The sequence below is a fragment of the Amblyraja radiata genome, chromosome 2, assembly GCF_010909765.2.
Source record: "Amblyraja radiata isolate CabotCenter1 chromosome 2, sAmbRad1.1.pri, whole genome shotgun sequence".
Classification (NCBI taxonomy): Eukaryota; Metazoa; Chordata; class Chondrichthyes; order Rajiformes; family Rajidae; genus Amblyraja; species Amblyraja radiata.
The window spans coordinates 135,378,278-135,395,257 of record NC_045957.1 but is presented as its reverse complement, the minus strand read 5'-3'; the positions used below and the strand labels follow the sequence as shown (position 1 = coordinate 135,395,257).

The 16,980-nt window shown below is 45.8% G+C and overlaps 1 long non-coding RNA gene across 1 annotated transcript; it reads left to right on the top strand.

Annotated features, from left to right (window-relative positions):
- Window positions 1–4,379: 4,379 nt before the first annotated feature.
- Window positions 4,380–6,071, top strand: LOC116984697. Its single transcript, XR_004415102.1, has 4 exons — window positions 4,380–4,732; window positions 4,801–5,002; window positions 5,102–5,480; window positions 5,961–6,071. It is a non-coding gene; the product is annotated as an uncharacterized LOC116984697 (long non-coding RNA).
- Window positions 6,072–16,980: the final 10,909 nt, after the last annotated feature.

The window sequence follows — 16,980 nt, the reverse complement described above, 5'->3', positions numbered from 1 at the left end:
GAGTTGATTCCTGGCTGTCTTCTTTGTGTTCCAGCACCTCAGCAGCGACTTTGCTTTCAAGGCTTTCTTCCACTTAGCAGCACATTCTTCAGCCTTTTTAATGCTTTTCTCACTAAATTCAATTACCCTGCTGCAAGTTTCCAAGACATGTATTCCACAGAACAACAAATCGGAATCTCCAGTAAAACAGGCATCTGTAGAGGCACCCTCAGCCATTTTGTGTGCTAGCCTGAAGCAAAGCGCATGATTGGCCAACTGGCAGACAACTCAATGTTAAACGTACTTTGATTGGACTAAAAATTACCCGAACATTTTCCAGTTTTTCTCTAATTTAATACAAAATGTGCAAGTCTTGTTCATGACGAGTTTCAGGGGTGAATTATATAATTTTTTTACACTGTATGTGAAAATTTCATGTAGTTTGGTGACTTGGGTCACGAAACAGTAGAATAAAGCTCCTCGGCCCACAGCCTATTATGGATTACAAAGATTAAATATGAGTTTTGCCCCATTCTTACAAAGTGGTAAAGACTTAAGTTATTTCTAATCACACAATTCCCAACTCCAAGCACACAAAGGTCATATACTTGTCACACTTGATAAATTATAATTGCTTCTTATCAAGCTCGGGTCTAGTTTCATTCTGAATTACAACCTCCCCCTTGCTCATCATATAACCATATAACAATTACAGCACGGAAACAGGCCATCTCGGCCCTTCTAGTCCGTGCAGAACACTTACTCTCACCGAGTCCCATCTACCTGCACTCAGACCATAACCCTCCATTCCTTTCCCGTCCAATTTATTTTTAAATGATAAAATCGAACCTGCCTCCACCACTTCCACTGGAAGCTCATTCCACACAGTTACCACTCTCGGAGTAAAGAAGTTCCCCCTCATGTTACCCCTAAACTTCTGTCCCTTAATTCTCAAATCATGTCCTCTTGTTTGAATCTTCCCTACTCTCAATGGAAAAAGCTTATCCATGTCAACTCTGTCTATCCCTCTCATCATTTTAAAGACCTCTATCAAGTCCCCCCTTAACCTTCTGCGCTCCAAAGAATAAAGACCTAACTTGTTCAATCTTTCTCTGTAACTTAGGAGCTGAAACCCAGGCAATATTCTAGTAAATCTCCTCTGTACTCTCACTATTTTGTTGACATTTTTCCTATAATTTGGCGACCAAAATTGTACACCATACTCCAGAATTGGCCTTACCAATGCCTTGTACAATTTTAACATTACATTCCAACTTCTATACTCAATGCTCTGATTTATAAAGGCCAGCACACCAAAAGCTTTCTTTACCACTCTATCTACATGAGATTCCTCCTTCAGGGAACTATGCACAGTTATTCCTAGATCTCTCTGTTCAACTGCATTCCTCAATTCGCTACCATTTACCATGTACGTCCTATTTTGATTTGTCCTGCCAAAATGTAGCACCTCACACTTATCAGCATTAAACTCCATCTGCCATCTTTCAGCCCACTCTTCCAAATAGCCTAAATCTCTCTGTAGACTTTGAAAATCTACTTCATTATCCACAACACCACCTATCTTAGTATCATCTGCATAGTTACTAATCCAATTTACCAAACCATCATCCAGATCATTGATGTATATGACAAACAACAGTAGACCCAACACAGATCCCTGAGGCACCCCACTAGTCACCGGCCTCCAACCTGAAAACAGCCATCCACCATTACTCTCTGGTATCTCCCATTCAGCCACTGTTGAATCCATCTTGCTACTCCACCATTAATATCCAACAATTGAACCTTCTTAACCAACCTTCCGTGAGGAACCTTGTCAAAGGCCTTACTGAAGTTCATATAGACAACATCCACCGCTTTACCCTCATCAATTTCCCTAGTAACCTCTTCAAAAAATTCAAGAAGATTAGTCAAACATGACCTTCCAGGCACAAATCCATGTTGACTGTTCTTAATCAGACCCTGTTTATCCAGATGATTATATATATTATCTCTAAGTATCCTTTCCATTAATTTGCCCACCACTGACGTCAAACTAACAGGTCTATAATTGCAAGGTTTACTCTTAGAACCCTTTTTAAACAATGGAACAACATGCGCAGTACGCCAATCCTCTGGTACCATTCCCGTTTCTAATGACATTTGAAATATTTCTGTCATAGCCCCTGCTATTTCTACACTAATTTCCCTCAATGTTCTAGGGAATATCCTGTCAGGACCTGGAGACTTATCCACTTTTATATTTTTCAAAAGTGTCAGTACTTCCTCTTCTTTGATCCTCATAGTTTCCATAGCTACTCTACTTGTTTCCCTTACCTCACATAATTCAATATCCTTCTTTTTGGTGAATACCGAAGAAAATAAATTGTTCAATATCTCCCCCATCTCTTTTGGCTCTGCAGTTAGCTGTCCACTCTGACTCTCTAATGGACCAATTTTATCCCTCGTTATCCTTTTGCTATTAATATAGCTGTGGAAACCCTTTGGATTTACTTTCACCTTACTTGCCAAAGCAACCTCATATCTTCTTTTAGTTTTTCTAATTTCTTTCTTAAGATTATTTTGTACATTCTTTATACTCCTCAAGCACCTCATTTACTCCATGCCTTTTAAATCCTTTCGCATCTCCTCAAAGTTCGGAGCAACACTAGCAAGGTTGCGGATGACACAAAGCTGGGTGTCAGTGTGAACTGTGAAGAGGATGTTAGGAGGTTGCAGGGTGACCTGGACAGGTTGAGTGAGTGGGCAGATGCGTGGCAGATGCAGTATAATACAGATAAATGTGAGGTTATCCATTTTGGCGGCAAAAACAAGGGGGCAGATTATTATCTCAATGGAGGTGGAGGTGCAGCGAGACCTGAGCATCCTTGTACACCGGTCACTGAAAGTTGGCTTACAGGTACAGCAGGTAGTGAAGAAAGCCAATGGAATGTTGGCCTTCATAACAAGAGGAATTCAGTATAAGAGTAAAGAGGTTCTTCTGCAGTTGTATAGGGCTCTGATGAGACCACATCTGGAGTATTGTGTACAGTTCTGGTCTCCTAATTTGAGGAAGGACATCCTTGTGATTGAGGCAGTGCAGCAAAGGTTCACGAGATTGATCCCTGGGATGGCGGGACTGTCATATGAGGAAAGATTGAAAAGACTAGGCTTGTATTCACTGGAGTTTAGAAGGATGAGGGGGTATCTTATCTAAAAATATAAAATTATAAAAGGACTGGTAAGCTAGATGCAGGAAAAACGTTCCCAATGTGGCGTGAGTCTAGAACCAGGGGCAACAGTCTTAGAATAAAGGGGAGGTCATTTAAGACTGAGGTGAGAAAAAACTTTTTCACCCAAAGTGTTGTGAATTTATGGAATTCCCTGCCATAGAGGGCAGTGGAGGCCAAGTCACAGGATGGATTTAAGAGAGAGTTAGATAGAGCTCTAGGGACTAGTAGAGTCAAGGGATATGGGGAGAAGGCAGGCACAGGTTATTGATTGGAGACGATCAGCCATGATCACGATGAATGGCGGTGCTGGCTCGAAGGGCCGAATGGCCTCCTCCTGCACATATTTTCTATGTTTATATGAATAGGTGACGTTTCAGGTCGAGACCCTTCTTTCTTAAAGATTATATGCCGCTCTTTCAAAGATGAGCAAAGGTGTTGCATCTGGTGTCCTGGCTAATAGTCATCCTTCATCCAGCATTCTAACAGGGATTATCTGGTCATTATCACTGATGCTTTTGAAGACTTTTTAGGTGACTACAGGAGACTATGCGGTCGCTACGTGTTCGCGGGTTGTTGCCGGGGGGGGGGGGGGGGGGGGGGGGGCGCTTTCATGGTCGAATAGTTCCCGCATTCTCGGAACTAGTCGCGACTCTATTCTGGTAGCCGCTAATTTTTCAACATGTTGGACGCCATGGAGAGTGGCGAGAATTCTCGTGTCGCGGGTGCAGTTGTAGTGGGTCGCCAGGTGGTCGTAGGTTGGCGCCGTTGCTGACCGGTGATTTTCATTGGCGCGTTGATAAAACATAGGTGAACAATTCCACGTGGTGACTCAAATCTAGTACGCGGTCATTGCGCATTTTGTTTTTTTGGAGATCGGACGGTGGGACATGGCTCCGAAGAGAAGGAAGGTGCAGCGCAGGGGCAACGCACAACCCCCATCACCATCCACCAGGCAGGTGGATCTGGATGCCTCAATGGAAGTAGAGAAGGGCTAGAGAAAGGTATTACCTTATACCTTCAGCAGGGAGCAAGATGGAGACCTGATAGAGTGGTACCAGTGTAACCCGGTCCTGTATGACAAGAAAGATGACAACCACAGGATAAGGGACAAGAAGACCGCATTACTGCAGACCAAGGCCAAGGAGTTCCCTGACTGCACCTGTAAGGACCTACTTTGTTGACCGCAGTACCTCTTCCATTCTCTTGCAGGCAGGCAGGCAAGCAGGCAACTCACACAGGTTTTTTTTTTAAGTACCTACTTTGGTTACCTGCAGTACCTCTTCCACTCTCTTGCAGGCAGGCAGGCAATTCACACAGGTCTTTATTTTTTTTGTACAGATGCCCAGCTATGCCAGTGCATCAAAAGCCAGAGAACCAGAGATGGCAAGCTGTCTACTAGGGGGACCAGGACAGGGTCTGGTGGCAGAAAATTACCCCAGAGGCAGCAGTGGATCTTGGACAAATGGTCCTTCATCAACTCACTTATTGTGAGAGTGGAGAGTAGAAAGAGCACCAAGAAGGTAATTATTATAAAGTAGTTGGTCTTGATGGTCTTGAAAGTTTGTAAAACAAATTTATTTTCTACCAGTTTAACATGAGTAAGCCACTGCCCAGTATGTCCTGTGAAGAGGTGGTTGATCCACTTGAGGGAACCTCTGCACCAACCCCCACCGCCAGTCAGCAGCTCAGCAGGAGGAGGAGCATGGCACGTGCCAGCCTCACTGCCGCCTCCACCCCAAATACAATTGATGTAGATGACAGAGGCAGATCGGCATGAGCTGATCAAGACGGTAAGTACTTGGTGGAAAATGTTTGCAGGTTTTTCTCATTCATCAATCCATCCATCCATCCATCTTATTCTCCTTTTATCATGGTCATTTCTGTTCCAGCTCATGCAACAGGCAAACGACGGCAGGTATTGCAGACGGGATATTTCCTGCACCCAGACACCACATGAGGAATGTGTTGACGGCTTACATGCATCTTTAAGGCCTTTGATGCTCCATATACCGGCAGACACGTGGCTCAATTTCTCCATTGCTGTTCTGGAGCTGATAAAAGACTTCTCCAAGCAAGTTTATGTCATTTGATTTTTGTGTCATTTTGGCAACGTTTGACTTCAATATTTGGCCTTAAAATGTATGTTTTTAAATAAAATAATCACAATGTTTGTTGCAGACTCAGCAGCCGATGGTACACATGGGACAACACCAGATGGTACCACAATAGATGTCTCTGATGGCACAACCACATCTGCAGGCTCACCAGGTATCAAATTATATAATACGTTTTGAGAGTTGCACTTGGAATTCTTTGTCACACAACTCCTGGTGAAATATTTTAATTTATTTGCCTTATATATGATTCTGTCTTGCAAAAACAGTCCATTGGACAATAGATTCAAATGATGCACAACCACATCAGCAGGCTCAACAGGTATCTAATTTAATAATACTTTTTGTCAGTTTAGTTTGACTTTAAATTCTATGTCAATCACAGCTTGTGAGGGTTTTTATTGTATTTGCCTTTCACTTAATCATGGGAGAGGAATGGAGAGCAGGGGAGAGACAAGACTTTGCCTTCCATCACAGTGAGGAGGAGATTCACTGTGATGGATGTTTGTGTAAATTGTGTTGGTTCTTTTCTTGTATGACTGCAGAAACCAAATTTTGTTTGAACTTCATGTGAGGTTCAAATGACAAATAAACGGTATTGTATTGTATTGTATATTGTATATTATTTTTTCAGATACAGTCTGTGGTGGCACGACCATACACAGGTACTTCCTGAGAAGATACTGTTGATTCGGTATGTCAAAGAGGATTCTCTTGAACATCTACAGGTGTACAGTAGAGAGCATACTGACTGGTTGCATCGTGGGCTGGTTCGGCAACTTGAACGTCCATGAGCGGAAAAGACTGCAAAAAGTTGTAAACACCCAGGGAGCGTTGAGGTCACCTATGTGGCGCGGCGATAAGCCGGAAATGAAGGCGAGGAGCCAGGTATTTCGGGAGGACTTTTATTAGGTGTTGTTCTCTTGTCCAGTCGGGTCTGCAAGAGAGAGAGATCGCTCCTAAACCCTGCCCTTTGTCCCTGTAGCTGAGGGCCGCCCCCAGACTAGTCCATTCTCGTGCCGCAGACCGATACCCTGTGCCCAACATCCAGGACTTAAACTCCCATTTGGCCGGGGCTACTATCTTCCCAAAAGTGGATTTGGTTCGGGGTTATAACCAGATCCCGGTCCACCCGGAGGATGTGCCCAAAACGGCAATCATTACGCCGTTTGGATTGTACGAGTTCGTGCGCATGCCGTTTGGCCTTAAGAACGCCACGCAGGCATTTCAACGGTTAATGAACGGAGTGTGTCACAGTCTCGAGTTTGTGTTCGTCTACCTCAACGACATCTTGGTGGCAAGCCGCTCGCGGCAGGAGCACTGTGTCCACCTCCGGCAACTCTGTCAGCGGCTCAGTAAGCATGGTTTGGCTGTCAACCTCGCCAAGTGCCGTTTTGGGGTGACCACCATCGACTTCCTCGGCCACCGCATGACTTCACAAGGCGCGGTTCCCCTGCCGGACAGGGTCGACGCCATCCGTCGGTTTCCCCGTCCATGCACGTCTGCAGGAGTTTGTCGGCATGGTGGCCTTTTATCACCATTTTGTGTCATCCGCGGCTCACATCATGCGACCGGTGTATCATCATCTGGCGGGTGGGTGTAAGGATGTCGAGTGGACTGACAAGGCGGTGGCGGCATTTGACGGCGCGAAGGAGGCCCTTGCTCGGGTTGCGCCGCAGGTTCACCTGTGGGAAGATGCCCAGACTGCCCTTACGGAGTCGGCGGTTTGTGCCGTGCTGGAACAACTGACGGACGGGGGTTGGCGGCCCATGGCCTTCTTCAGTCGGCACCTCAACAACGCCCAGACAAAGTACAGCGCTTTCGATTGTGAGCTCCTGGCTCTGTACCTGGCGGTGCGCCACTTCTGTTACTTCCTGGAGAGCTGCCCATTCAGCACTTACACAGACCACAAGCCGCTCACACTTGCCCTGGCAAAGGTTTCCGATCCCTGTACGCACATCAGCAGCGGCAGTTGCCATACATCTCGGAGCACACCACCTCCATCTGCTTCGTCGAGGGGAAGGAGAACCGGGTGGCCGACGCGTTGTCCCGCCTTACCGTCGACGCCGTTTTCGAGGTGGCACCCGGCATTGACTATTCTGCACTGCCGGAGGCTCAGCTCGCAGACGGTGAGATGCCCGCCTATCGGACTGCCATCTCTGGCCTTCGCTTGAGGATGTTCCTCTCGGCCCTGGGGGAACCACAATACTGTGCGATATGTCGTCCGGTCAGCCGCGCCCCATCGTCCCTGCCGCCGGAGGGTTTTCGACGTGATCCACGGGCTGGCTCACTCATCAATCCGGGTGATGACGGCGCTTGTAGCATGGTCTGCGGAAGCAGGTTGACCACTGGGCCCGCACCTGCATTCCGTGCCAGATGGCGAAAATCCAGTGCATGTCCCGGCGCCCCTCCAGTAGTTCGGTCTACCATGCCGGCGGTTCGACCACCTCCACGTGGACATTGTGGGGCTTCTCCCGCCGTCCTGGGCCATCACCCACCTCCTCACGATGATGGACACTTCACTCGGTTGCCGGAGGCCATACCGCTGGACGACACTTCAACGGCTACATGTGCTCGTACGTTGTCCACCCACTGGATTGCTCGCTTTGGGGTGCCGCCGGATATCTCCTCGGACCGGGGGCCACAGTTCACCTCCGCGCTGTGGTCGGCCATAGCTCACTTGTTGTGTGTGCGGCTGCTCCACACCATGGCCTATCACCCGCAGGCAAACTGCCTGGTGGATGGGTTCCATCGGCAGCTCAAGGCAACGCTGAAGGCGCGACTCTCCGGCTCGGACTGGATGGACGAACTGCCGTGGATCTTGCTGGACATCCGAACTGCGCCAAAGGAGGACTTGGCCTCATCTTCAGTGGAGCTTGTTTACGGGTCGCCACTCACGGGGCAGCAGGGAACGCACTAATCCACTCTACAGCGACTTCGCGAGCGAGTTGGCAGGCTCGCGCACATGCTGACGTCCCGTCAAGGGACATTCCGCCCGCACATGCCATCGGCCCTCCGGGACTGCCCCTACGTTTTCCTGCGCCGTGATACCCACCGGTCGCCGCTCCAGAGGCCGTGTGAAGGTCCGTTCCGGGTGCTGGAGCACGGACAGACAACCTTTTTGTTGGACATCGGGGGCCGGCCGAAGGCCTTGTCGATTGACCGGTTAAAGCCGGCACATTTGGACATTGACCAGCCGGTGCTGGTTGCCCAGCTTGGCCACAAGGCCACCCCCCTTCGTGGCTTTCTCCACTTGTGCCTCCGCCGGCCCCTCTCTCGGCCGACTTCCGTACGCGGTCCGGTTGGGTTGTACGCTCGTCAGTGCGTTTCGTGCCTCCTGTCCTGGGTGGGGGGGGGGGTCCTGTGGCGGCACCCAAGGGTCGGGCCATTCCACTATCGAACCCCTCGGCACAAGAATGGACTAGTCCGGGGGCGGCCCTTAGCTACAAGGATAAAGGGCAGGGGTTTAGGCCCGATCTCTCGCTTGCAGACCCGACTGGACAAGAGAACAACACTTAATAAAAGTCCTCCCAAAATACCTGGCTCCTCGCCTTCATTTCAGACTTATCGCCACGCCAGGAAAGTTTATTTTATGAACCTCCTTGTGGTATGGGAGGTGCAATGTTAAAGTACAATTTAAGCTGATTATAAAAAATATATATTTTTGTGTGCTGTGCACTGTTTTTTATTCTTTGTAATATAAAAATAATTCCAGCTTTTATTGTTGTAAAAGTGATGGTTCTTTATAGATTTATCACAGACAATCTCACATTTTATGCGATGAGAAGACTTTATTAAGGTTGTATGTTATTAATGTTGTATGTTCTTTATAATCTAAAAATGAATCCAGCTCTTCTTTTATTAAAGTGATGATTCTTTAAAGATTTATTATGGAAAATATAACATTTTATCTGGTTATAATATTTTTTTATGCAACATAGTATGTTGATATAAACATTTGTTTGTTTATAAAACTTTTGTATGTTTCATTATCGATAAAGAAAATACCTGACATTTTTACTGCAAATTGATGTATGTATATAATTTTTTTTTCAGAGTAGTGTCTCATGTCATTTAGATCAATAAAACTAACACAAACACAAGCAATGCACTGCATTTACAAGCAGATTATTTTTATATATTTTGATGAATCTAACAAACACTAAAACACAAACAATGCACTGCATTTACAAGTGGTAGATACTTTTTATATATGTTCATGAATCAAACAAACAAAAAAAAGATATTTGGTCACTAAAACAAACACAAACTCAAGCAGTGCACTTCATTTAAAATTAAACTATTTTGGGAGGATGTGGATGTACCTGAAAAGGGACTTGTCTTGTGGTCTGCAGTGGGCGCTCCTACTGGAGTGGTGGACTTCTGTTTGTGGTGTGGGATGTTTGCTGCTGGTCTTCAGATCATTGCTTTGGTGGTCATTTTGACGCCTACAGGGCCGTTCCTTGTTGTAGCTTGATGCCTGCAGGGTCGTAGATTGTCGTAGCTTGTCATTGGTGTAGTCGTAGGTGTGTCGAAGGTGGACGTCCTAAGTTGCCACTATTGGGTCGCCGGTTGTCGGGCGCTTGCCGTAGCATGACGTCGACTAGGTCGTAGGTTGTCGTAGCTTGTCGTAGACATAGTCGTCGGATGGGGTTCAGTCTTCGGTTATTCGGTGATTCGACAAGTCTATGGCAGTCGCTTAAAAAGTCGCCTAAGTGGGACAGGCCCATTAGTGACTGCAAATTGAGTGCGAGTCTCCTACATTACAAAACAGTTGAATTATGTAATCAGCTATTGTTATTTGTGACAAATAAAGGGATGTAAAAGATACAGTTTCAAGGCAAATCTTTCAATTTTACTATGGATATAGGATATTGAGGATTCACTATATCTTTGTTTTAAACTAATTTACGTGGTACATGGAAAAAGTGGTATAGTATTATATTGGTTTCTGTCTTGTGTAATTGTAAATGAACTTACTGTTAACTCGAATCACACTCAATCATCCACTGTAGTATAATTGTAAATAAATATAACCGTTAACTTAAATCGTACTCAATCAAACACGTTAAATATTTGAGAAAATAAATCATTTGAACTGTGAAATAAAAATAGAAAATGCTGAAACAGGTCAGCCAAATCTGTGGAATGAAAAACAGTTAACACTTCAGGTAAAGACACAAAGTGCTGGAGTGACTCGGCGGGTCAGGCAGCATTTCTGGAGAACATGGGTGGGTGACGATTTGGGTCGGGACACTTCAGACTGATTGTGGCGGGTTGGGAGAGAAAGCTGGAAGAGAGAAATGACAGGACAAAACCTCAAGTAATAGGCATGTGGTTGCATAAAGGCCAGAGATGAAAAAATAGAAAAGACCACAAAGTGCTGAAGTACTTCAGAAGGTCAGGCAGCATCTCTGGAGAACATGGATAGTTGATGTTTTCGGTTGAGACCCTTCTTCAAACTGATTGTAGTGGGGGGACTAAAAAGATGGAAAAAGGGAGAGGCAGGACAAAACATGGCAGGTGATAGGTGGGCATCGGTGTGTGTGGGGGGGGGGGGGGGGGGGGGGGGCGGGGGTTTGATCGGCAGATATTGGAACAAAGGCTGAGATAAGAATGGACGGTGTGAGACTAATGGATTGAAGAGTTGCAAACGTAGCTAGAGGAAATGTAGGTGAAATGGGAGGGTAGATGTGAGTCCAGATGGGGGCACAGGAAAGAAAGGGTGGGGGGTGGGGTGGGGGAGAAGGAGGGGGAGGGTTTTGTAGCTACCTAAAATTGATTCATATGTTCATACGGTTGGGTGGTCAGCTATCGAAGGACTGTTTAACGTAACCAACAGAAAGGCAGGGTAGCTGGGACCCATGCGAGCGTCCATGGATACAGCTTTATCTTGGAGAAAGTGAGGAGAGTCAAATGAGAAGTCTTTGAGAGTGAAGCCGGACAGAGTGTTCGTAGTAGGCTGTGGGCCGAGGAGCTTTATTCCAGTGTTTCGTGACCCGTCACAGAAATACATCAAATTTTCACATATTGTGTAAAAAAATTATATAAATCACCTCTGAAACTCGTCATGAACAAGACTTGCACATTTAAATTAAATTAGAGAAAAACCGTAAAAATTTTGGGTATTTTTAGTCCAATCAAAGCACGTTTAACATTGAGTTGTCTGCCAGTTGGCCAATCACGCGTTGTTTCAGGCTAGCACACAACATAGCTGAGAGGGCTTCACTGATGCCTGTTTTACTGGAGATTCCGATGAAGGTTTGTTCTAGTTCTGTGGAATACATGTCGTGGAAACTTGCAGCAGGGTAATTGAATTTATTGAATTTGAATTCAGCATTAAGAAGGCTGAAGAATGTGTTGCTAAGTGGATAGAAGAGGAAGAAAGTCTTGAAAGTAAAGTCGCTGCCGAGGTGCTGCAGTCAAACTTTGTGAATCAACTGGAACTGAAAGGTAAGATCTAAAGTCTGAATTTATGAAAATCTATCTGTATGGACTTTAATTAATTTAATTGCACCCTTTTATAATGTGAAAAAATGAGATTTGGAAGTTGTACATTCATCCATTCACTCACTCATTCGTTCGCTCACTCACTCATTCACTCATTCACTCATTCATTCACTCATTCATTCACTCATTCACTCATTCATTCACTCATTCACTCACTCATTCACTCACTCATTCACTCATTCACTCACTCATTCACTCACTCATTCATGAAGTTGAGGGCCTAAACTATGTGTATCCTTAACAAAGTAAATTAAACATTTTCACTAATGCCAGCTTGGTGTAGTCTAATAAGTCTTTAACATCTAATCTCAGAGCTGCCTGCGATAACTTACCAGGAAAAAGTGCTCCGACCGCGGGGCCTAGGTACTTAATATAGTGAAGCCGCGGTCTCAATTAAGACGCGGCCGATTCGCGAACGCGGAGCCGCGGGGTGTGTTTGGATCATCTCCGCAGGCGGGGGGGGGGGGGAGGCTGTGCATAGTGCTGTCCGCAGCAGCCAATTTCCAGGCCCCGACCACGGGAGAAAAACGGAGGGATATTGATCGCACTTTATAGGCTTCCATTGGAGTGAGAAATGGTCAGAAATGGTTGATGTTTCTGTAGAAATGAATTGGTGTATGTGAACTTGAACTAATTTTTCTATGGTAGTAACCTATTGTTATTCTCATTAACATTAAGAAGAGGTTGACATTTTATGAATTGAAGTCCATGCAGACCTAGGTACTATGAGATGTTTCTTTCTCTAGCTATTCTGCAGCCTCTGCTCCAATGTCATTAAAAAAACACACTCACAATTATATTCATCATATTATTTTTATATAATACTAGACCAAGTGCAGACCCGTTGGGTCTGTTCCCCCAACGTGCAGTTGTGGTGGGGGGAGGCGGCATGCAGCGTCACACACATTAACTATCCCCACCCCCCCCCCGCACTCACGCTAATTACCCCCCTTGATATTATATTAATATTATTAATTTGCTCCTTTTACCCCATAACCACCTATCTACTGACGCATAGCCCCCAACTTGCAGTCACATCTAGAGAGGGGGGGGGGGGGGGGCGGGGTTAGAGAGTGAGGGCAGAGAGAGAAGGGGCAGCGACAGATAGAGAGACAGAGACAGAGAGGGGCAAGAGGGAAGGGGGTATGGTGGGGTGTCGGAGCGTTGTGTGGAGGGGATGGGGTGTTGTAGGGGAGGGACGGTGGGGGAGAATATGGAGGGGAGGAGGAGGGGAGAAAGAAAAAAGAGGGGGGAGAGAGAGAGCGGGGGGGAGGGACGGGGCGGGAGGATAGGGGGCGGGAGGAGAGGGGGGGAGGGTGTTGTGAGTGGGGGGGGAGGTGAGGGAGGGTGAGAGGAGGTGGTGAGAAGGGAGGGGGAGGGGGGAGGGTGGAGGGAAGGGGTAGTGGTTATGTGTGTGGAGTGGAGGGTGTGGTTTAGGGGAGGGACGGTGGGGGAGGGGATGGGGGGGAGGGGATGGAGGGGAGGAGAGGGAGAAAAAGAGGGGAGAGAGGGGGGGAGAGGGGGGAGGGGGGGAGAGGAGAGGAGAAGGGGGAGAGGAGAGGGGGGGAGAGGAGAGGGGGGGAGAGAGGGGAGGAGAGGGGGGAGAGAGGGGTGGGAGGGGGGGAGAGAGGAAAGGGAGGGGGAAGAGGAGAGAGGGGGGATAGAGGAGGGGGAGAGAGGAGAGGAGGAGGGAGGAGGGGGGGAGAGAGGAGGGGGTGGGGAGAGGAGAGGGGGGTGATGGGGAGAGGGGGGGGGGGGAGAGAGGAGGGGAGAGAGAGAGAGAAAGGGAGAGAGACAGGGGGGAGAGATAGAGAGAGAAAGAGAGAGGGATAGGGAGAGAGAGAGGTGGGGAGAGAGAGGAGGGAGAGAGAGAGAGAGAGAGAGAGAGGGTGCCTTTTTACTACAACCCAAACAACCATTTGCAGGCAGTGCTTTTTTCCTCAAACTAACCATATTTTCATTTTCAAACCACATTATGGGTACTCACAGCTGTGGAGACATTTGTTCAGTGTTATTCAGAGCTCTGATTGAGGCACACCACTTGCAGAGACTGATTGAGGCATACCACTTGCAGAGACTGATTGAGGCACACCACTTCCTGGTTTTATAGTCCCTCCCCCTCCCTCCAGCAGGGGCAGCAGAGAGAATGGAGAATCTTGTAAAACATTAATATCTCTATCATTTTTCATCGACGGGAAAAATCCTCAGCACACATGCGGCGGAGGGGGGCTCTGAGCGAGGTGGCCAAAGATGACGGCCGTAGGTGGCGGCATTCTCTCGGAAATCGCAGCACAGAATGCCAAAAGCGGTCAAGAACAGAGATTTAGTAATATAGATAATTATACTTAATTATATATGATTACATTCATATTCACAAGTTATATATAGGTATATATATAGGTGTGTGTGTATATATATATATGTGTGTGTGTGTATATATATATATAGGTACCTATTTCCGTGTTGCAGTCAATTTAAATTATATATTATTATACCTATATATATATATATATATATATATATATATGTGTATATATATATAGGTATATATATATATATATATATAGGTATAATAATATATAATTTAAATTGACTGCAACACGGAAATAGGTTGCCCATCGTGTAATATGGGCATTGGCCACTAGATGGCGCTTAATTTCCAGATTTCATTTTCTAATTAGTTTAATTAATTAATGTGCAACGTTTGGCAATGACGAGTTATGACTTCCTTCTCAATTATATTTCATCTAAATCTGTGGAAAATTTCATGCAGTTCGGTAACTTGGGTCACAAAAAACGATTTCTAGACACATTTTTGATGCTCGGCCCACAGCCTATAGGGGGAAATTGATAGGTTCTCTCTTCAATGAAGAACCAAAGGGCCTTGAGACCTTCCTGGTGGGGGAATGGAGGTGTAAAGGGATAGGTAGTCCTGAGTAAAGATAAGGCACTGGGTCCTGGAAACTGAAATGTATTGAAGTGTTGAGGGGCATGTGACGTCTCGTTTGTAGGTCGCAAGGAACTGGACAAGGGAGAGGATAGGATGGAATCAAGGTATTTGTAGATTAGTTCTGAGAGGTAAGAACAGGCAGAAACAGTGGGTCTGCCAGCACAGTCCCGTTTGTGGATTTTGGAAAGGAGATAGAAGCGATCAGTGCGGAGCTGGGGGATAAATAAGTTTGGAGGCTGTGTAGGGGAGATAGACTGAGGTGATGTGATCGGAAACAATCTTGGAGATGATGGACTGGTCTTCGTCTGTGGGGTTCTTGTCAAGGGATAGGTATGAGGAGGTGTCTGAGAACTGGCACCTGGCAGGGTAAAGATCAGCCTGCCAGACTACAACAGCACCCCCCTTGTCAGTGGGTTCAATAAGAATTGTTGCTGAGAGAATGGAGGTGAGTAGGTGGGCTTGAGAAGTAAAGATGGTTGATGCTGCACTGGCAGCTGGAAATAAAAAGGTCCACAGAGAATAGCAGGCCTGCAGGGGTGGGGAGGTCCATTTGGATAGAGGATACACTTAAGGTAACGTTAATTCTGTTTTCCCAGATGCTACCCACACCAACTGAGTATTGGCAGTATATTTTAGACTCTGGGCATTCATTCTACACTAGTGCAGCATCAAAATGTGTGCCTGTTACTCCGACAGCATACAACAAATCTGCAACCTATACCACCAATGACATAAGCAGCAGATATACAATAGACAATAGGTGCAGGAGTAGGCCATTCGGCCCTTCAAGCCAGCACCGCCATTCAATGTGATCATGGCTGATCATCCCCAATCAGTACCCCGTTCCTGCCTTCTCCCCATATCCCCTGACTCCGCTATCTTTAAGAGCCCTATCTAGCTCTCTCTTCAAAGTATCCAGAGAACAGGCCTCCAAGGCCTCTAAGGCAGAGAATTTCACACTCACAACTCTCTGTGAGAAAAAGTGTTTCCTTGTCTCTGTTCTAAATGGCTTGACCCTTATTCTTAAACTGTGGCCCCTGGTTCTGGACTCCCCCAACATCGGGAACATGTTTCCAGCCTCTAGCATGTTAACCCTTAACAATCTTATATGTTTTAATAAGATCCCCTCTCAGATCCCCTGTCATCAACAATGCATCAGCCCACTTGGCCAATCAATCAAGATCCTGCTGCAATTTTTCACAACTATCTGCAAAACCACCCACTTTTATAACATCACATGATGTAATAAATTGAAATGATTGCATTTATGTAATAAGTAACCTCACATATATAACATGGATGCAGAATGAAAGATCTTGCTAACTTAAATTTTGATTACATATTTAAGTTAAAACTTCAGTTACTGTATAAATAACAAACCATAGACTATTGGACGTGATATGTTCCATCTTAGTCTCTGCTCACAACAGCACATGGCCCATTGTGTACATGCTGGCTTCAGGTGAGCAATCCCCTTCATCACAATTCCCCTTTCCTATCCTCCTGTTTCCATGCTACACTAGTTTCTCTCACATGAACCTATTAACTTCCCTTTTTTTTTAAATAATTAATTTACATTGGTGGGTAAAATTCAGGAGACATTTAATCTACCAATGCATCTTTTCAGATATAGGAGGAAAGCAGAGCATCCTGAGGTCGCAGAGAGAAATAAAGTTCATACAGATAGCACCCAAGGTCAGGAATGGTGGAATTCTTTCACACTGATTTTGAAATGTGAGCTTAAATGGCCATTGGTTCCATTTCTGACATTTTGGATTTTTGGTACATTCCCTCCTTTGCAAGAGAGGGATGTTAAATATCTTAATAGGAGAGATACGACCAGTAGGGAGAGATTCTTACAAATGCTTGAGTTGTTACCTGAAGATAATGTGTGGCAACAACATTATGCAAATTCAAAGGCTTACCTTGCTAATTTGTTAACTACAATTTCTATAGCAGCAGTAATTGCTAAAATTCTGGGAAACATCAGACTTTGGATTGGTGTGGGCTGTGCCGTAATGAATTATCCAAACTTTACTAAAAGTAATGGTGGGGTTAAAGATGGTCCTTTGACACTTCATTATAATTATTTCAACTGGTGTGTGCCAAAAGTGCACTTCAGTACCTGCACAATTGGGTGTTGCATGTTCAACCCCAGTGATTTGCAAATAATTGTGTTTGGTGGATAACAGCC